Source organism: Schistocerca gregaria, unplaced genomic scaffold (genome assembly GCF_023897955.1).
Source record: "Schistocerca gregaria isolate iqSchGreg1 unplaced genomic scaffold, iqSchGreg1.2 ptg000774l, whole genome shotgun sequence".
Classification (NCBI taxonomy): domain Eukaryota; kingdom Metazoa; phylum Arthropoda; class Insecta; order Orthoptera; family Acrididae; genus Schistocerca; species Schistocerca gregaria.
In genome coordinates, this window is record NW_026062144.1 from 68,836 (window position 1) to 89,135 (window position 20,300).

Below are 20,300 nucleotides of genomic sequence, written 5' to 3' on the forward strand. Positions count from 1 at the left end.
TCATATGGACCGCGACCCGAGCGGCAGCGAGCGGCAGTCGAGCAAAGTCGGGACAAGTCGGGACGGAAGGTGACAGCCGATTATGCACCGTGCGAATTACGCAAATATCTAGAAGCGCGACGCGTGTCAGGCAGGTGAGAACGCTTCTCTCGGTCCAGCAGGACACTGCCACACCCCGCGCAGTCCACCCGCCGCCCGGCCGCGCGCAATCCCTGCGACGGACAACAATAACAAGGTGCGTCTCCCGCGAGTGTCGGAGGCCGCACGAACCAAACGAATGACAGGCGGTGCAACGAGCAGCTGTGTTGTGCGTCTGACCCACGTGGCGGCGCGCCGCACTGCGCGTCGCCTTCGAGGTGGAAGGACGTGCTTTGCGTCAAATGTGCCACCGAAAATGGCGATTGCGTGTATTGGGAGGAGAGGCGAAGCCTTCTTGTGCCGTGCGGCTACAGTATAAGGACGCCAACGGCCATACCATGTTGAATACACCGGTTCTCGTCCGATCACCGAAGTTAAGCAACATCGGGCCCGGTTAGTACTTGGATGGGTGACCGCCTGGGAACACTGGGTGCTGTTGGCTCCCTCTCTTCTTTTAAATTTTATGTCACTACACCTGCCAGCCCTCTTTTCATACAAACTCTCAGGTGCGACGAAGATGCTTCCACAAGCATTTTAAACTACTGTATTAAACGTAAGATGCGAAATTACAGTAATGAACTCAGTTTGTACAAGAATGCGCGGAGGAAGAGTGCTAGGAACTCGTTGAAAATAACGAAACACTGCGAATCGACAGATGTGCTCTTGAAATGCGTCAGAGCCTACTGTTTTGTAGGAGCGCTAAATTCCAAAAACTAACTACATTAAAAAAAACCTGTTCCCGTCCGACCACCGAAGATAAGCAACAACGTTTATATTCGGATCGGCGACCGCCTGGGAACTCTGGCTGTCTTCATTTCTTGCTTTCTTGTCGCTACCCCTGCCAGCCGTTTTTTCATGCTACCTTTCTCATGTGACAAAGATGCTTCCATACTGATTTTAAACTATCGTAAGATACGATATTAAGGAACTCAATTTGAAAAGAGTGCGCCAAGGAAGACTTGCAAAGAGTCTCTGGAAATAACAAAACAGTATGAAGTGACAGAAATGTTGTGAAATACGTCAGGGCATATTGTTTTGTAGCAGTGCACAACGGCAAATTTGTAAACAAAAATTTACCTTTCGTCGCTACAAGAGATGGATACTTTGTCGAAAAGCCTGTGTCATGTGTGCATGTTTTCGCACCTTTCCACGGCACGGCGCGGCACAGAGCTGCTCTGGTAGCTCCGAACGGCCGCACACGTCGCCTCGGACACGCCGGTTCGGCCCGCGCCCATCTCGCAGATGTTCCTCGTGCTTGTGCTGTCATATGGACCGCGACCCGAGCGGCAGCGAGCGGCAGTCGAGCAAAGTCGGGACAAGTCGGGACGGAAGGTGACAGCCGATTATGCACCGTGCGAATTACGCAAATATCTAGAAGCGCGACGCGTGTCAGGCAGGTGAGAACGCTTCTCTCGGTCCAGCAGGACACTGCCACACCCCGCGCAGTCCACCCGCCGCCCGGCCGCGCGCAATCCCTGCGACGGACAACAATAACAAGGTGCGTCTCCCGCGAGTGTCGGAGGCCGCACGAACCAAACGAATGACAGGCGGTGCAACGAGCAGCTGTGTTGTGCGTCTGACCCACGTGGCGGCGCGCCGCACTGCGCGTCGCCTTCGAGGTGGAAGGACGTGCTTTGCGTCAAATGTGCCACCGAAAATGGCGATTGCGTGTATTGGGAGGAGACGCGAAGCCTTCTTGTGCCGTGCGGCTACAGTATAAGGACGCCAACGGCCATACCATGTTGAATACACCGGTTCTCGTCCGATCACCGAAGTTAAGCAACATCGGGCCCGGTTAGTACTTGGATGGGTGACCGCCTGGGAACACCGGGTGCTGTTGGCTCCCTCTCTTCTTTTAAATTTTATGTCACTACACCTGCCAGCCCTCTTTTCATACAAACTCTCAGGTGCGACGAAGATGCTTCCACAAGCATTTTAAACTACTGTATTAAACGTAAGATGCGAAATTACAGTAATGAACTCAGTTTGTACAAGAATGCGCGGAGGAAGAGTGCTAGGAACTCGTTGAAAATAACGAAACACTGCGAATCGACAGATGTGCTCTTGAAATGCGTCAGAGCCTACTGTTTTGTAGGAGCGCTAAATTCCAAAAACTAACTACATTAAAAAAAACCTGTTCCCGTCCGACCACCGAAGATAAGCAACAACGTTTATATTCGGATCGGCGACCGCCTGGGAACTCTGGCTGTCTTCATTTCTTGCTTTCTTGTCGCTACCCCTGCCAGCCGTTTTTTCATGCTACCTTTCTCATGTGACAAAGATGCTTCCATACTGATTTTAAACTATCGTAAGATACGATATTAAGGAACTCAGTTTGAAAAGAGTGCGCCAAGGAAGACTTGCAAAGAGTCTCTGGAAATAACAAAACAGTATGAAGTGACAGAAATGTTGTGAAATACGTCAGGGCATATTGTTTTGTAGCAGTGCACAACGGCAAATTTGTAAACAAAAATTTACCTTTCGTCGCTACAAGAGATGGATACTTTGTCGAAAAGCCTGTGTCATGTGTGCATGTTTTCGCACCTTTCCACGGCACGGCGCGGCACAGAGCTGCTCTGGTAGCTCCGAACGGCCGCACACGTCGCCTCGGACACGCCGGTTCGGCCCGCGCCCATCTCGCAGATGTTCCTCGTGCTTGTGCTGTCATATGGACCGCGACCCGAGCGGCAGCGAGCGGCAGTCGAGCAAAGTCGGGACAAGTCGGGACGGAAGGTGACAGCCGATTATGCACCGTGCGAATTACGCAAATATCTAGAAGCGCGACGCGTGTCAGGCAGGTGAGAACGCTTCTCTCGGTCCAGCAGGACACTGCCACACCCCGCGCAGTCCACCCGCCGCCCGGCCGCGCGCAATCCCTGCGACGGACAACAATAACAAGGTGCGTCTCCCGCGAGTGTCGGAGGCCGCACGAACCAAACGAATGACAGGCGGTGCAACGAGCAGCTGTGTTGTGCGTCTGACCCACGTGGCGGCGCGCCGCACTGCGCGTCGCCTTCGAGGTGGAAGGACGTGCTTTGCGTCAAATGTGCCACCGAAAATGGCGATTGCGTGTATTGGGAGGAGACGCGAAGCCTTCTTGTGCCGTGCGGCTACAGTATAAGGACGCCAACGGCCATACCATGTTGAATACACCGGTTCTCGTCCGATCACCGAAGTTAAGCAACATCGGGCCCGGTTAGTACTTGGATGGGTGACCGCCTGGGAACACCGGGTGCTGTTGGCTCCCTCTCTTCTTTTAAATTTTATGTCACTACACCTGCCAGCCCTCTTTTCATACAAACTCTCAGGTGCGACGAAGATGCTTCCACAAGCATTTTAAACTACTGTATTAAACGTAAGATGCGAAATTACAGTAATGAACTCAGTTTGTACAAGAATGCGCGGAGGAAGAGTGCTAGGAACTCGTTGAAAATAACGAAACACTGCGAATCGACAGATGTGCTCTTGAAATGCGTCAGAGCCTACTGTTTTGTAGGAGCGCTAAATTCCAAAAACTAACTACATTAAAAAAAAACCTGTTCCCGTCCGACCACCGAAGATAAGCAACAACGTTTATATTCGGATCGGCGACCGCCTGGGAACTCTGGCTGTCTTCATTTCTTGCTTTCTTGTCGCTACCCCTGCCAGCCGTTTTTTCATGCTACCTTTCTCATGTGACAAAGATGCTTCCACACTGATTTTAAACTATCGTAAGATACGATATTAAGGAACTCAGTTTGAAAAGAGTGCGCCAAGGAAGACTTGCAAAGAGTCTCTGGAAATAACAAAACAGTATGAAGTGACAGAAATGTTGTGAAATACGTCAGGGCATATTGTTTTGTAGCAGTGCACAACGGCAAATTTGTAAACAAAAATTTACCTTTCGTCGCTACAAGAGATGGATACTTTGTCGAAAAGCCTGTGTCATGTGTGCATGTTTTCGCACCTTTCCACGGCACGGCGCGGCACAGAGCTGCTCTGGTAGCTCCGAACGGCCGCACACGTCGCCTCGGACACGCCGGTTCGGCCCGCGCCCATCTCGCAGATGTTCCTCGTGCTTGTGCTGTCATATGGACCGCGACCCGAGCGGCAGCGAGCGGCAGTCGAGCAAAGTCGGGACAAGTCGGGACGGAAGGTGACAGCCGATTATGCACCGTGCGAATTACGCAAATATCTAGAAGCGCGACGCGTGTCAGGCAGGTGAGAACGCTTCTCTCGGTCCAGCAGGACACTGCCACACCCCGCGCAGTCCACCCGCCGCCCGGCCGCGCGCAATCCCTGCGACGGACAACAATAACAAGGTGCGTCTCCCGCGAGTGTCGGAGGCCGCACGAACCAAACGAATGACAGGCGGTGCAACGAGCAGCTGTGTTGTGCGTCTGACCCACGTGGCGGCGCGCCGCACTGCGCGTCGCCTTCGAGGTGGAAGGACGTGCTTTGCGTCAAATGTGCCACCGAAAATGGCGATTGCGTGTATTGGGAGGAGACGCGAAGCCTTCTTGTGCCGTGCGGCTACAGTATAAGGACGCCAACGGCCATACCATGTTGAATACACCGGTTCTCGTCCGATCACCGAAGTTAAGCAACATCGGGCCCGGTTAGTACTTGGATGGGTGACCGCCTGGGAACACCGGGTGCTGTTGGCTCCCTCTCTTCTTTTAAATTTTATGTCACTACACCTGCCAGCCCTCTTTTCATACAAACTCTCAGGTGCGACGAAGATGCTTCCACAAGCATTTTAAACTACTGTATTAAACGTAAGATGCGAAATTACAGTAATGAACTCAGTTTGTACAATAATGCGCGGAGGAAGAGTGCTAGGAACTCGTTGAAAATAACGAAACACTGCGAATCGACAGATGTGCTCTTGAAATGCGTCAGAGCCTACTGTTTTGTAGGAGCGCTAAATTCCAAAAACTAACTACATTAAAAAAAAACCTGTTCCCGTCCGACCACCGAAGATAAGCAACAACGTTTATATTCGGATCGGCGACCGCCTGGGAACTCTGGCTGTCTTCATTTCTTGCTTTCTTGTCGCTACCCCTGCCAGCCGTTTTTTCATGCTACCTTTCTCATGTGACAAAGATGCTTCCATACTGATTTTAAACTATCGTAAGATACGATATTAAGGAACTCAGTTTGAAAAGAGTGCGCCAAGGAAGACTTGCAAAGAGTCTCTGGAAATAACAAAACAGTATGAAGTGACAGAAATGTTGTGAAATACGTCAGGGCATATTGTTTTGTAGCAGTGCACAACGGCAAATTTGTAAACAAAAATTTACCTTTCGTCGCTACAAGAGATGGATACTTTGTCGAAAAGCCTGTGTCTTGTGTGCATGTTTTCGCACCTTTCCACGGCACGGCGCGGCACAGAGCTGCTCTGGTAGCTCCGAACGGCCGCACACGTCGCCTCGGACACGCCGGTTCGGCCCGCGCCCATCTCGCAGATGTTCCTCGTGCTTGTGCTGTCATATGGACCGCGGACCGAGCGGCAGCGAGCGGCAGTCGAGCAAAGTCGGGACAAGTCGGGACGGAAGGTGACAGCCGATTATGCACCGTGCGAATTACGCAAATATCTAGAAGCGCGACGCGTGTCAGGCAGGTGAGAACGCTTCTCTCGGTCCAGCAGGACACTGCCACACCCCGCGCAGTCCACCCGCCGCCCGGCCGCGCGCAATCCCTGCGACGGACAACAATAACAAGGTGCGTCTCCCGCGAGTGTCGGAGGCCGCACGAACCAAACGAATGACAGGCGGTGCAACGAGCAGCTGTGTTGTGCGTCTGACCCACGTGGCGGCGCGCCGCACTGCGCGTCGCCTTCGAGGTGGAAGGACGTGCTTTGCGTCAAATGTGCCACCGAAAATGGCGATTGCGTGTATTGGGAGGAGACGCGAAGCCTTCTTGTGCCGTGCGGCTACAGTATAAGGACGCCAACGGCCATACCATGTTGAATACACCGGTTCTCGTCCGATCACCGAAGTTAAGCAACATCGGGCCCGGTTAGTACTTGGATGGGTGACCGCCTGGGAACACCGGGTGCTGTTGGCTCCCTCTCTTCTTTTAAATTTTATGTCACTACACCTGCCAGCCCTCTTTTCATACAAACTCTCAGGTGCGACGAAGATGCTTCCACAAGCATTTTAAACTACTGTATTAAACGTAAGATGCGAAATTACAGTAATGAACTCAGTTTGTACAAGAATGCGCGGAGGAAGAGTGCTAGGAACTCGTTGAAAATAACGAAACACTGCGAATCGACAGATGTGCTCTTGAAATGCGTCAGAGCCTACTGTTTTGTAGGAGCGCTAAATTCCAAAAACTAACTACATTAAAAAAAACCTGTTCCCGTCCGACCACCGAAGATAAGCAACAACGTTTATATTCGGATCGGCGACCGCCTGGGAACTCTGGCTGTCTTCATTTCTTGCTTTCTTGTCGCTACCCCTGCCAGCCGTTTTTTCATGCTACCTTTCTCATGTGACAAAGATGCTTCCATACTGATTTTAAACTATCGTAAGATACGATATTAAGGAACTCAGTTTGAAAAGAGTGCGCCAAGGAAGACTTGCAAAGAGTCTCTGGAAATAACAAAACAGTATGAAGTGACAGAAATGTTGTGAAATACGTCAGGGCATATTGTTTTGTAGCAGTGCACAACGGCAAATTTGTAAACAAAAATTTACCTTTCGTCGCTACAAGAGATGGATACTTTGTCGAAAAGCCTGTGTCTTGTGTGCATGTTTTCGCACCTTTCCACGGCACGGCGCGGCACAGAGCTGCTCTGGTAGCTCCGAACGGCCGCACACGTCGCCTCGGACACGCCGGTTCGGCCCGCGCCCATCTCGCAGATGTTCCTCGTGCTTGTGCTGTCATATGGACCGCGACCCGAGCGGCAGCGAGCGGCAGTCGAGCAAAGTCGGGACAAGTCGGGACGGAAGGTGACAGCCGATTATGCACCGTGCGAATTACGCAAATATCTAGAAGCGCGACGCGTGTCAGGCAGGTGAGAACGCTTCTCTCGGTCCAGCAGGACACTGCCACACCCCGCGCAGTCCACCCGCCGCCCGGCCGCGCGCAATCCCTGCGACGGACAACAATAACAAGGTGCGTCTCCCGCGAGTGTCGGAGGCCGCACGAACCAAACGAATGACAGGCGGTGCAACGAGCAGCTGTGTTGTGCGTCTGACCCACGTGGCGGCGCGCCGCACTGCGCGTCGCCTTCGAGGTGGAAGGACGTGCTTTGCGTCAAATGTGCCACCGAAAATGGCGATTGCGTGTATTGGGAGGAGAGGCGAAGCCTTCTTGTGCCGTGCGGCTACAGTATAAGGACGCCAACGGCCATACCATGTTGAATACACCGGTTCTCGTCCGATCACCGAAGTTAAGCAACATCGGGCCCGGTTAGTACTTGGATGGGTGACCGCCTGGGAACACTGGGTGCTGTTGGCTCCCTCTCTTCTTTTAAATTTTATGTCACTACACCTGCCAGCCCTCTTTTCATACAAACTCTCAGGTGCGACGAAGATGCTTCCACAAGCATTTTAAACTACTGTATTAAACGTAAGATGCGAAATTACAGTAATGAACTCAGTTTGTACAAGAATGCGCGGAGGAAGAGTGCTAGGAACTCGTTGAAAATAACGAAACACTGCGAATCGACAGATGTGCTCTTGAAATGCGTCAGAGCCTACTGTTTTGTAGGAGCGCTAAATTCCAAAAACTAACTACATTAAAAAAAACCTGTTCCCGTCCGACCACCGAAGATAAGCAACAACGTTTATATTCGGATCGGCGACCGCCTGGGAACTCTGGCTGTCTTCATTTCTTGCTTTCTTGTCGCTACCCCTGCCAGCCGTTTTTTCATGCTACCTTTCTCATGTGACAAAGATGCTTCCATACTGATTTTAAACTATCGTAAGATACGATATTAAGGAACTCAGTTTGAAAAGAGTGCGCCAAGGAAGACTTGCAAAGAGTCTCTGGAAATAACAAAACAGTATGAAGTGACAGAAATGTTGTGAAATACGTCAGGGCATATTGTTTTGTAGCAGTGCACAACGGCAAATTTGTAAACAAAAATTTACCTTTCGTCGCTACAAGAGATGGATACTTTGTCGAAAAGCCTGTGTCTTGTGTGCATGTTTTCGCACCTTTCCACGGCACGGCGCGGCACAGAGCTGCTCTGGTAGCTCCGAACGGCCGCACACGTCGCCTCGGACACGCCGGTTCGGCCCGCGCCCATCTCGCAGATGTTCCTCGTGCTTGTGCTGTCATATGGACCGCGACCCGAGCGGCAGCGAGCGGCAGTCGAGCAAAGTCGGGACAAGTCGGGACGGAAGGTGACAGCCGATTATGCACCGTGCGAATTACGCAAATATCTAGAAGCGCGACGCGTGTCAGGCAGGTGAGAACGCTTCTCTCGGTCCAGCAGGACACTGCCACACCCCGCGCAGTCCACCCGCCGCCCGGCCGCGCGCAATCCCTGCGACGGACAACAATAACAAGGTGCGTCTCCCGCGAGTGTCGGAGGCCGCACGAACCAAACGAATGACAGGCGGTGCAACGAGCAGCTGTGTTGTGCGTCTGACCCACGTGGCGGCGCGCCGCACTGCGCGTCGCCTTCGAGGTGGAAGGACGTGCTTTGCGTCAAATGTGCCACCGAAAATGGCGATTGCGTGTATTGGGAGGAGAGGCGAAGCCTTCTTGTGCCGTGCGGCTACAGTATAAGGACGCCAACGGCCATACCATGTTGAATACACCGGTTGTCGTCCGATCACCGAAGTTAAGCAACATCGGGCCCGGTTAGTACTTGGATGGGTGACCGCCTGGGAACACTGGGTGCTGTTGGCTCCCTCTCTTCTTTTAAATTTTATGTCACTACACCTGCCAGCCCTCTTTTCATACAAACTCTCAGGTGCGACGAAGATGCTTCCACAAGCATTTTAAACTACTGTATTAAACGTAAGATGCGAAATTACAGTAATGAACTCAGTTTGTACAAGAATGCGCGGAGGAAGAGTGCTAGGAACTCGTTGAAAATAACGAAACACTGCGAATCGACAGATGTGCTCTTGAAATGCGTCAGAGCCTACTGTTTTGTAGGAGCGCTAAATTCCAAAAACTAACTACATTAAAAAAAACCTGTTCCCGTCCGACCACCGAAGATAAGCAACAACGTTTATATTCGGATCGGCGACCGCCTGGGAACTCTGGCTGTCTTCATTTCTTGCTTTCTTGTCGCTACCCCTGCCAGCCGTTTTTTCATGCTACCTTTCTCATGTGACAAAGATGCTTCCATACTGATTTTAAACTATCGTAAGATACGATATTAAGGAACTCAATTTGAAAAGAGTGCGCCAAGGAAGACTTGCAAAGAGTCTCTGGAAATAACAAAACAGTATGAAGTGACAGAAATGTTGTGAAATACGTCAGGGCATATTGTTTTGTAGCAGTGCACAACGGCAAATTTGTAAACAAAAATTTACCTTTCGTCGCTACAAGAGATGGATACTTTGTCGAAAAGCCTGTGTCATGTGTGCATGTTTTCGCACCTTTCCACGGCACGGCGCGGCACAGAGCTGCTCTGGTAGCTCCGAACGGCCGCACACGTCGCCTCGGACACGCCGGTTCGGCCCGCGCCCATCTCGCAGATGTTCCTCGTGCTTGTGCTGTCATATGGACCGCGACCCGAGCGGCAGCGAGCGGCAGTCGAGCAAAGTCGGGACAAGTCGGGACGGAAGGTGACAGCCGATTATGCACCGTGCGAATTACGCAAATATCTAGAAGCGCGACGCGTGTCAGGCAGGTGAGAACGCTTCTCTCGGTCCAGCAGGACACTGCCACACCCCGCGCAGTCCACCCGCCGCCCGGCCGCGCGCAATCCCTGCGACGGACAACAATAACAAGGTGCGTCTCCCGCGAGTGTCGGAGGCCGCACGAACCAAACGAATGACAGGCGGTGCAACGAGCAGCTGTGTTGTGCGTCTGACCCACGTGGCGGCGCGCCGCACTGCGCGTCGCCTTCGAGGTGGAAGGACGTGCTTTGCGTCAAATGTGCCACCGAAAATGGCGATTGCGTGTATTGGGAGGAGACGCGAAGCCTTCTTGTGCCGTGCGGCTACAGTATAAGGACGCCAACGGCCATACCATGTTGAATACACCGGTTCTCGTCCGATCACCGAAGTTAAGCAACATCGGGCCCGGTTAGTACTTGGATGGGTGACCGCCTGGGAACACCGGGTGCTGTTGGCTCCCTCTCTTCTTTTAAATTTTATGTCACTACACCTGCCAGCCCTCTTTTCATACAAACTCTCAGGTGCGACGAAGATGCTTCCACAAGCATTTTAAACTACTGTATTAAACGTAAGATGCGAAATTACAGTAATGAACTCAGTTTGTACAAGAATGCGCGGAGGAAGAGTGCTAGGAACTCGTTGAAAATAACGAAACACTGCGAATCGACAGATGTGCTCTTGAAATGCGTCAGAGCCTACTGTTTTGTAGGAGCGCTAAATTCCAAAAACTAACTACATTAAAAAAAACCTGTTCCCGTCCGACCACCGAAGATAAGCAACAACGTTTATATTCGGATCGGCGACCGCCTGGGAACTCTGGCTGTCTTCATTTCTTGCTTTCTTGTCGCTACCCCTGCCAGCCGTTTTTTCATGCTACCTTTCTCATGTGACAAAGATGCTTCCATACTGATTTTAAACTATCGTAAGATACGATATTAAGGAACTCAGTTTGAAAAGAGTGCGCCAAGGAAGACTTGCAAAGAGTCTCTGGAAATAACAAAACAGTATGAAGTGACAGAAATGTTGTGAAATACGTCAGGGCATATTGTTTTGTAGCAGTGCACAACGGCAAATTTGTAAACAAAAATTTACCTTTCGTCGCTACAAGAGATGGATACTTTGTCGAAAAGCCTGTGTCTTGTGTGCATGTTTTCGCACCTTTCCACGGCACGGCGCGGCACAGAGCTGCTCTGGTAGCTCCGAACGGCCGCACACGTCGCCTCGGACACGCCGGTTCGGCCCGCGCCCATCTCGCAGATGTTCCTCGTGCTTGTGCTGTCATATGGACCGCGACCCGAGCGGCAGCGAGCGGCAGTCGAGCAAAGTCGGGACAAGTCGGGACGGAAGGTGACAGCCGATTATGCACCGTGCGAATTACGCAAATATCTAGAAGCGCGACGCGTGTCAGGCAGGTGAGAACGCTTCTCTCGGTCCAGCAGGACACTGCCACACCCCGCGCAGTCCACCCGCCGCCCGGCCGCGCGCAATCCCTGCGACGGACAACAATAACAAGGTGCGTCTCCCGCGAGTGTCGGAGGCCGCACGAACCAAACGAATGACAGGCGGTGCAACGAGCAGCTGTGTTGTGCGTCTGACCCACGTGGCGGCGCGCCGCACTGCGCGTCGCCTTCGAGGTGGAAGGACGTGCTTTGCGTCAAATGTGCCACCGAAAATGGCGATTGCGTGTATTGGGAGGAGAGGCGAAGCCTTCTTGTGCCGTGCGGCTACAGTATAAGGACGCCAACGGCCATACCATGTTGAATACACCGGTTGTCGTCCGATCACCGAAGTTAAGCAACATCGGGCCCGGTTAGTACTTGGATGGGTGACCGCCTGGGAACACTGGGTGCTGTTGGCTCCCTCTCTTCTTTTAAATTTTATGTCACTACACCTGCCAGCCCTCTTTTCATACAAACTCTCAGGTGCGACGAAGATGCTTCCACAAGCATTTTAAACTACTGTATTAAACGTAAGATGCGAAATTACAGTAATGAACTCAGTTTGTACAAGAATGCGCGGAGGAAGAGTGCTAGGAACTCGTTGAAAATAACGAAACACTGCGAATCGACAGATGTGCTCTTGAAATGCGTCAGAGCCTACTGTTTTGTAGGAGCGCTAAATTCCAAAAACTAACTACATTAAAAAAAACCTGTTCCCGTCCGACCACCGAAGATAAGCAACAACGTTTATATTCGGATCGGCGACCGCCTGGGAACTCTGGCTGTCTTCATTTCTTGCTTTCTTGTCGCTACCCCTGCCAGCCGTTTTTTCATGCTACCTTTCTCATGTGACAAAGATGCTTCCATACTGATTTTAAACTATCGTAAGATACGATATTAAGGAACTCAATTTGAAAAGAGTGCGCCAAGGAAGACTTGCAAAGAGTCTCTGGAAATAACAAAACAGTATGAAGTGACAGAAATGTTGTGAAATACGTCAGGGCATATTGTTTTGTAGCAGTGCACAACGGCAAATTTGTAAACAAAAATTTACCTTTCGTCGCTACAAGAGATGGATACTTTGTCGAAAAGCCTGTGTCATGTGTGCATGTTTTCGCACCTTTCCACGGCACGGCGCGGCACAGAGCTGCTCTGGTAGCTCCGAACGGCCGCACACGTCGCCTCGGACACGCCGGTTCGGCCCGCGCCCATCTCGCAGATGTTCCTCGTGCTTGTGCTGTCATATGGACCGCGACCCGAGCGGCAGCGAGCGGCAGTCGAGCAAAGTCGGGACAAGTCGGGACGGAAGGTGACAGCCGATTATGCACCGTGCGAATTACGCAAATATCTAGAAGCGCGACGCGTGTCAGGCAGGTGAGAACGCTTCTCTCGGTCCAGCAGGACACTGCCACACCCCGCGCAGTCCACCCGCCGCCCGGCCGCGCGCAATCCCTGCGACGGACAACAATAACAAGGTGCGTCTCCCGCGAGTGTCGGAGGCCGCACGAACCAAACGAATGACAGGCGGTGCAACGAGCAGCTGTGTTGTGCGTCTGACCCACGTGGCGGCGCGCCGCACTGCGCGTCGCCTTCGAGGTGGAAGGACGTGCTTTGCGTCAAATGTGCCACCGAAAATGGCGATTGCGTGTATTGGGAGGAGACGCGAAGCCTTCTTGTGCCGTGCGGCTACAGTATAAGGACGCCAACGGCCATACCATGTTGAATACACCGGTTCTCGTCCGATCACCGAAGTTAAGCAACATCGGGCCCGGTTAGTACTTGGATGGGTGACCGCCTGGGAACACCGGGTGCTGTTGGCTCCCTCTCTTCTTTTAAATTTTATGTCACTACACCTGCCAGCCCTCTTTTCATACAAACTCTCAGGTGCGACGAAGATGCTTCCACAAGCATTTTAAACTACTGTATTAAACGTAAGATGCGAAATTACAGTAATGAACTCAGTTTGTACAAGAATGCGCGGAGGAAGAGTGCTAGGAACTCGTTGAAAATAACGAAACACTGCGAATCGACAGATGTGCTCTTGAAATGCGTCAGAGCCTACTGTTTTGTAGGAGCGCTAAATTCCAAAAACTAACTACATTAAAAAAAACCTGTTCCCGTCCGACCACCGAAGATAAGCAACAACGTTTATATTCGGATCGGCGACCGCCTGGGAACTCTGGCTGTCTTCATTTCTTGCTTTCTTGTCGCTACCCCTGCCAGCCGTTTTTTCATGCTACCTTTCTCATGTGACAAAGATGCTTCCATACTGATTTTAAACTATCGTAAGATACGATATTAAGGAACTCAGTTTGAAAAGAGTGCGCCAAGGAAGACTTGCAAAGAGTCTCTGGAAATAACAAAACAGTATGAAGTGACAGAAATGTTGTGAAATACGTCAGGGCATATTGTTTTGTAGCAGTGCACAACGGCAAATTTGTAAACAAAAATTTACCTTTCGTCGCTACAAGAGATGGATACTTTGTCGAAAAGCCTGTGTCATGTGTGCATGTTTTCGCACCTTTCCACGGCACGGCGCGGCACAGAGCTGCTCTGGTAGCTCCGAACGGCCGCACACGTGGCCTCGGACACGCCGGTTCGGCCCGCGCCCATCTCGCAGATGTTCCTCGTGCTTGTGCTGTCACATGGACCGCGACCCGAGCGGCAGCGAGCGGCAGTCGAGCAAAGTCGGGACAAGTCGGGACGGAAGGTGACAGCCGATTATGCACCGTGCGAATTACGCAAATATCTAGAAGCGCGACGCGTGTCAGGCAGGTGAGAACGCTTCTCTCGGTCCAGCAGGACACTGCCACACCCCGCGCAGTCCACCCGCCGCCCGGCCGCGCGCAATCCCTGCGACGGACAACAATAACAAGGTGCGTCTCCCGCGAGTGTCGGAGGCCGCACGAACCAAACGAATGACAGGCGGTGCAACGAGCAGCTGTGTTGTGCGTCTGACCCACGTGGCGGCGCGCCGCACTGCGCGTCGCCTTCGAGGTGGAAGGACGTGCTTTGCGTCAAATGTGCCACCGAAAATGGCGATTGCGTGTATTGGGAGGAGAGGCGAAGCCTTCTTGTGCCGTGCGGCTACAGTATAAGGACGCCAACGGCCATACCATGTTGAATACACCGGTTCTCGTCCGATCACCGAAGTTAAGCAACATCGGGCCCGGTTAGTACTTGGATGGGTGACCGCCTGGGAACACTGGGTGCTGTTGGCTCCCTCTCTTCTTTTAAATTTTATGTCACTACACCTGCCAGCCCTCTTTTCATACAAACTCTCAGGTGCGACGAAGATGCTTCCACAAGCATTTTAAACTACTGTATTAAACGTAAGATGCGAAATTACAGTAATGAACTCAGTTTGTACAAGAATGCGCGGAGGAAGAGTGCTAGGAACTCGTTGAAAATAACGAAACACTGCGAATCGACAGATGTGCTCTTGAAATGCGTCAGAGCCTACTGTTTTGTAGGAGCGCTAAATTCCAAAAACTAACTACATTAAAAAAAACCTGTTCCCGTCCGACCACCGAAGATAAGCAACAACGTTTATATTCGGATCGGCGACCGCCTGGGAACTCTGGCTGTCTTCATTTCTTGCTTTCTTGTCGCTACCCCTGCCAGCCGTTTTTTCATGCTACCTTTCTCATGTGACAAAGATGCTTCCATACTGATTTTAAACTATCGTAAGATACGATATTAAGGAACTCAGTTTGAAAAGAGTGCGCCAAGGAAGACTTGCAAAGAGTCTCTGGAAATAACAAAACAGTATGAAGTGACAGAAATGTTGTGAAATACGTCAGGGCATATTGTTTTGTAGCAGTGCACAACGGCAAATTTGTAAACAAAAATTTACCTTTCGTCGCTACAAGAGATGGATACTTTGTCGAAAAGCCTGTGTCATGTGTGCATGTTTTCGCACCTTTCCACGGCACGGCGCGGCACAGAGCTGCTCTGGTAGCTCCGAACGGCCGCACACGTCGCCTCGGACACGCCGGTTCGGCCCGCGCCCATCTCGCAGATGTTCCTCGTGCTTGTGCTGTCATATGGACCGCGACCCGAGCGGCAGCGAGCGGCAGTCGAGCAAAGTCGGGACAAGTCGGGACGGAAGGTGACAGCCGATTATGCACCGTGCGAATTACGCAAATATCTAGAAGCGCGACGCGTGTCAGGCAGGTGAGAACGCTTCTCTCGGTCCAGCAGGACACTGCCACACCCCGCGCAGTCCACCCGCCGCCCGGCCGCGCGCAATCCCTGCGACGGACAACAATAACAAGGTGCGTCTCCCGCGAGTGTCGGAGGCCGCACGAACCAAACGAATGACAGGCGGTGCAACGAGCAGCTGTGTTGTGCGTCTGACCCACGTGGCGGCGCGCCGCACTGCGCGTCGCCTTCGAGGTGGAAGGACGTGCTTTGCGTCAAATGTGCCACCGAAAATGGCGATTGCGTGTATTGGGAGGAGACGCGAAGCCTTCTTGTGCCGTGCGGCTACAGTATAAGGACGCCAACGGCCATACCATGTTGAATACACCGGTTCTCGTCCGATCACCGAAGTTAAGCAACATCGGGCCCGGTTAGTACTTGGATGGGTGACCGCCTGGGAACACCGGGTGCTGTTGGCTCCCTCTCTTCTTTTAAATTTTATGTCACTACACCTGCCAGCCCTCTTTTCATACAAACTCTCAGGTGCGACGAAGATGCTTCCACAAGCATTTTAAACTACTGTATTAAACGTAAGATGCGAAATTACAGTAATGAACTCAGTTTGTACAAGAATGCGCGGAGGAAGAGTGCTAGGAACTCGTTGAAAATAACGAAACACTGCGAATCGACAGATGTGCTCTTGAAATGCGTCAGAGCCTACTGTTTTGTAGGAGCGCTAAATTCCAAAAACTAACTACATTAAAAAAAACCTGTTCCCGTCCGACCACCGAAGATAAGCAACAACGTTTATATTCGGATCGGCGACCGCCTGGGAACTCTGGCTGTCTTCATTTCTTGCTTTCTTGTCGCTACCCCTGCCAGCCGTTTTTTCATGCTACCTTTCTCATGTGACAAAGATGCTTCCATACTGATTTTAAACTATCGTAAGATACGATATTAAGGAACTCAGTTTGAAAAGAGTGCGCCAAGGAAGACTTGCAAAGAGTCTCTGGAAATAACAAAACAGTATGAAGTGACAGAAATGTTGTGAAATACGTCAGGGCATATTGTTTTGTAGCAGTGCACAACGGCAAATTTGTAAACAAAAATTTACCTTTCGTCGCTACAAGAGATGGATACTTTGTCGAAAAGCCTGTGTCATGTGTGCATGTTTTCGCACCTTTCCACGGCACGGCGCGGCACAGAGCTGCTCTGGTAGCTCCGAACGGCCGCACACGTGGCCTCGGACACGCCGGTTCGGCCCGCGCCCATCTCGCAGATGTTCCTCGTGCTTGTGCTGTCACATGGACCGCGACCCGAGCGGCAGCGAGCGGCAGTCGAGCAAAGTCGGGACAAGTCGGGACGGAAGGTGACAGCCGATTATGCACCGTGCGAATTACGCAAATATCTAGAAGCGCGACGCGTGTCAGGCAGGTGAGAACGCTTCTCTCGGTCCAGCAGGACACTGCCACACCCCGCGCAGTCCACCCGCCGCCCGGCCGCGCGCAATCCCTGCGACGGACAACAATAACAAGGTGCGTCTCCCGCGAGTGTCGGAGGCCGCACGAACCAAACGAATGACAGGCGGTGCAACGAGCAGCTGTGTTGTGCGTCTGACCCACGTGGCGGCGCGCCGCACTGCGCGTCGCCTTCGAGGTGGAAGGACGTGCTTTGCGTCAAATGTGCCACCGAAAATGGCGATTGCGTGTATTGGGAGGAGAGGCGAAGCCTTCTTGTGCCGTGCGGCTACAGTATAAGGACGCCAACGGCCATACCATGTTGAATACACCGGTTCTCGTCCGATCACCGAAGTTAAGCAACATCGGGCCCGGTTAGTACTTGGATGGGTGACCGCCTGGGAACACTGGGTGCTGTTGGCTCCCTCTCTTCTTTTAAATTTTATGTCACTACACCTGCCAGCCCTCTTTTCATACAAACTCTCAGGTGCGACGAAGATGCTTCCACAAGCATTTTAAACTACTGTATTAAACGTAAGATGCGAAATTACAGTAATGAACTCAGTTTGTACAAGAATGCGCGGAGGAAGAGTGCTAGGAACTCGTTGAAAATAACGAAACACTGCGAATCGACAGATGTGCTCTTGAAATGCGTCAGAGCCTACTGTTTTGTAGGAGCGCTAAATTCCAAAAACTAACTACATTAAAAAAAACCTGTTCCCGTCCGACCACCGAAGATAAGCAACAACGTTTATATTCGGATCGGCGACCGCCTGGGAACTCTGGCTGTCTTCATTTCTTGCTTTCTTGTCGCTACCCCTGCCAGCCGTTTTTTCATGCTACCTTTCTCATGTGACAAAGATGCTTCCATACTGATTTTAAACTATCGTAAGATACGATATTAAGGAACTCAGTTTGAAAAGAGTGCGCCAAGGAAGACTTGCAAAGAGTCTCTGGAAATAACAAAACAGTATGAAGTGACAGAAATGTTGTGAAATACGTCAGGGCATATTGTTTTGTAGCAGTGCACAACGGCAAATTTGTAAACAAAAATTTACCTTTCGTCGCTACAAGAGATGGATACTTTGTCGAAAAGCCTGTGTCATGTGTGCATGTTTTCGCACCTTTCCACGGCACGGCGCGGCACAGAGCTGCTCTGGTAGCTCCGAACGGCCGCACACGTCGCCTCGGACACGCCGGTTCGGCCCGCGCCCATCTCGCAGATGTTCCTCGTGCTTGTGCTGTCATATGGACCGCGACCCGAGCGGCAGCGAGCGGCAGTCGAGCAAAGTCGGGACAAGTCGGGACGGAAGGTGACAGCCGATTATGCACCGTGCGAATTACGCAAATATCTAGAAGCGCGACGCGTGTCAGGCAGGTGAGAACGCTTCTCTCGGTCCAGCAGGACACTGCCACACCCCGCGCAGTCCACCCGCCGCCCGGCCGCGCGCAATCCCTGCGACGGACAACAATAACAAGGTGCGTCTCCCGCGAGTGTCGGAGGCCGCACGAACCAAACGAATGACAGGCGGTGCAACGAGCAGCTGTGTTGTGCGTCTGACCCACGTGGCGGCGCGCCGCACTGCGCGTCGCCTTCGAGGTGGAAGGACGTGCTTTGCGTCAAATGTGCCACCGAAAATGGCGATTGCGTGTATTGGGAGGAGACGCGAAGCCTTCTTGTGCCGTGCGGCTACAGTATAAGGACGCCAACGGCCATACCATGTTGAATACACCGGTTCTCGTCCGATCACCGAAGTTAAGCAACATCGGGCCCGGTTAGTACTTGGATGGGTGACCGCCTGGGAACACCGGGTGCTGTTGGCTCCCTCTCTTCTTTTAAATTTTATGTCACTACACCTGCCAGCCCTCTTTTCATACAAACTCTCAGGTGCGACGAAGATGCTTCCACAAGCATTTTAAACTACTGTATTAAACGTAAGATGCGAAATTACAGTAATGAACTCAGTTTGTACAAGAATGCGCGGAGGAAGAGTGCTAGGAACTCGTTGAAAATAACGAAACACTGCGAATCGACAGATGTGCTCTTGAAATGCGTCAGAGCCTACTGTTTTGTAGGAGCGCTAAATTCCAAAAACTAACTACATTAAAAAAAACCTGTTCCCGTCCGACCACCGAAGATAAGCAACAACGTTTATATTCGGATCGGCGACCGCCTGGGAACTCTGGCTGTCTTCATTTCTTGCTTTCTTGTCGCTACCCCTGCCAGCCGTTTTTTCATGCTACCTTTCTCATGTGACAAAGATGCTTCCATACTGATTTTAAACTATCGTAAGATACGATATTAAGGAACTCAGTTTGAAAAGAGTGCGCCAAGGAAGACTTGCAAAGAGTCTCTGGAAATAACAAAACAGTATGAAGTGACAGAAATGTTGTGAAATACGTCAGGGCATATTGTTTTGTAGCAGTGCACAACGGCAAATTTGTAAACAAAAATTTACCTTTCGTCGCTACAAGAGATGGATACTTTGTCGAAAAGCCTGTGTCATGTGTGCATGTTTTCGCACCTTTCCACGGCACGGCGCGGCACAGAGCTGCTCTGGTAGCTCCGAACGGCCGCACACGTCGCCTCGGACACGCCGGTTCGGCCCGCGCCCATCTCGCAGATGTTCCTCGTGCTTGTGCTGTCATATGGACCGCGACCCGAGCGGCAGCGAGCGGCAGTCGAGCAAAGTCGGGACAAGTCGGGACGGAAGGTGACAGCCGATTATGCACCGTGCGAATTACGCAAATATCTAGAAGCGCGACGCGTGTCAGGCAGGTGAGAACGCTTCTCTCGGTCCAGCAGGACACTGCCACACCCCGCGCAGTCCACCCGCCGCCCGGCCGCGCGCAATCCCTGCGACGGACAACAATAACAAGGTGCGTCTCCCGCGAGTGTCGGAGGCCGCACGAACCAAACGAATGACAGGCGGTGCAACGAGCAGCTGTGTTGTGCGTCTGACCCACGTGGCGGCGCGCCGCACTGCGCGTCGCCTTCGAGGTGGAAGGACGTGCTTTGCGTCAAATGTGCCACCGAAAATGGCGATTGCGTGTATTGGGAGGAGAGGCGAAGCCTTCTTGTGCCGTGCGGCTACAGTATAAGGACGCCAACGGCCATACCATGTTGAATACACCGGTTCTCGTCCGATCACCGAAGTTAAGCAACATCGGGCCCGGTTAGTACTTGGATGGGTGACCGCCTGGGAACACTGGGTGCTGTTGGCTCCCTCTCTTCTTTTAAATTTTATGTCACTACACCTGCCAGCCCTCTTTTCATACAAACTCTCAGGTGCGACGAAGATGCTTCCACAAGCATTTTAAACTACTGT

At 51.9% G+C, this 20,300-nt stretch overlaps 15 non-coding genes across 15 annotated transcripts; all 15 read left to right on the forward strand.

Annotated features, from left to right (window-relative positions):
• The first annotated feature begins 461 nt into the window (after positions 1-461).
• LOC126321853 (5S ribosomal RNA) lies at positions 462-580 on the forward strand. Its single transcript, XR_007558585.1, has one exon. It is a non-coding gene; the product is annotated as a 5S ribosomal RNA (ribosomal RNA).
• A 1,282-nt stretch (positions 581-1,862) lies between these two features.
• LOC126321900 (5S ribosomal RNA) lies at positions 1,863-1,981 on the forward strand. Its single transcript, XR_007558630.1, has one exon. It is a non-coding gene; the product is annotated as a 5S ribosomal RNA (ribosomal RNA).
• A 1,282-nt stretch (positions 1,982-3,263) lies between these two features.
• On the forward strand, positions 3,264-3,382 carry LOC126321901 (5S ribosomal RNA). Its single transcript, XR_007558631.1, has one exon. It is a non-coding gene; the product is annotated as a 5S ribosomal RNA (ribosomal RNA).
• Positions 3,383-4,665: 1,283 nt separating this feature from the next.
• Positions 4,666-4,784, forward strand: LOC126321902 (5S ribosomal RNA). Its single transcript, XR_007558632.1, has one exon. It is a non-coding gene; the product is annotated as a 5S ribosomal RNA (ribosomal RNA).
• Positions 4,785-6,067: 1,283 nt separating this feature from the next.
• LOC126321903 (5S ribosomal RNA) lies at positions 6,068-6,186 on the forward strand. The gene has a single exon (XR_007558633.1). It is a non-coding gene; the product is annotated as a 5S ribosomal RNA (ribosomal RNA).
• Positions 6,187-7,468: 1,282 nt separating this feature from the next.
• Positions 7,469-7,587, forward strand: LOC126321854 (5S ribosomal RNA). The gene has a single exon (XR_007558586.1). It is a non-coding gene; the product is annotated as a 5S ribosomal RNA (ribosomal RNA).
• Positions 7,588-8,869: 1,282 nt separating this feature from the next.
• Positions 8,870-8,988, forward strand: LOC126321871 (5S ribosomal RNA). Its single transcript, XR_007558603.1, has one exon. It is a non-coding gene; the product is annotated as a 5S ribosomal RNA (ribosomal RNA).
• Positions 8,989-10,270: 1,282 nt separating this feature from the next.
• On the forward strand, positions 10,271-10,389 carry LOC126321904 (5S ribosomal RNA). Its single transcript, XR_007558634.1, has one exon. It is a non-coding gene; the product is annotated as a 5S ribosomal RNA (ribosomal RNA).
• Positions 10,390-11,671: 1,282 nt separating this feature from the next.
• LOC126321873 (5S ribosomal RNA) lies at positions 11,672-11,790 on the forward strand. Its single transcript, XR_007558605.1, has one exon. It is a non-coding gene; the product is annotated as a 5S ribosomal RNA (ribosomal RNA).
• Positions 11,791-13,072: 1,282 nt separating this feature from the next.
• LOC126321905 (5S ribosomal RNA) lies at positions 13,073-13,191 on the forward strand. The gene has a single exon (XR_007558635.1). It is a non-coding gene; the product is annotated as a 5S ribosomal RNA (ribosomal RNA).
• Positions 13,192-14,473: 1,282 nt separating this feature from the next.
• On the forward strand, positions 14,474-14,592 carry LOC126321855 (5S ribosomal RNA). Its single transcript, XR_007558587.1, has one exon. It is a non-coding gene; the product is annotated as a 5S ribosomal RNA (ribosomal RNA).
• Positions 14,593-15,874: 1,282 nt separating this feature from the next.
• LOC126321907 (5S ribosomal RNA) lies at positions 15,875-15,993 on the forward strand. The gene has a single exon (XR_007558637.1). It is a non-coding gene; the product is annotated as a 5S ribosomal RNA (ribosomal RNA).
• Positions 15,994-17,275: 1,282 nt separating this feature from the next.
• LOC126321856 (5S ribosomal RNA) lies at positions 17,276-17,394 on the forward strand. Its single transcript, XR_007558588.1, has one exon. It is a non-coding gene; the product is annotated as a 5S ribosomal RNA (ribosomal RNA).
• Positions 17,395-18,676: 1,282 nt separating this feature from the next.
• LOC126321908 (5S ribosomal RNA) lies at positions 18,677-18,795 on the forward strand. Its single transcript, XR_007558638.1, has one exon. It is a non-coding gene; the product is annotated as a 5S ribosomal RNA (ribosomal RNA).
• A 1,282-nt stretch (positions 18,796-20,077) lies between these two features.
• Positions 20,078-20,196, forward strand: LOC126321857 (5S ribosomal RNA). The gene has a single exon (XR_007558589.1). It is a non-coding gene; the product is annotated as a 5S ribosomal RNA (ribosomal RNA).
• Positions 20,197-20,300: the final 104 nt, after the last annotated feature.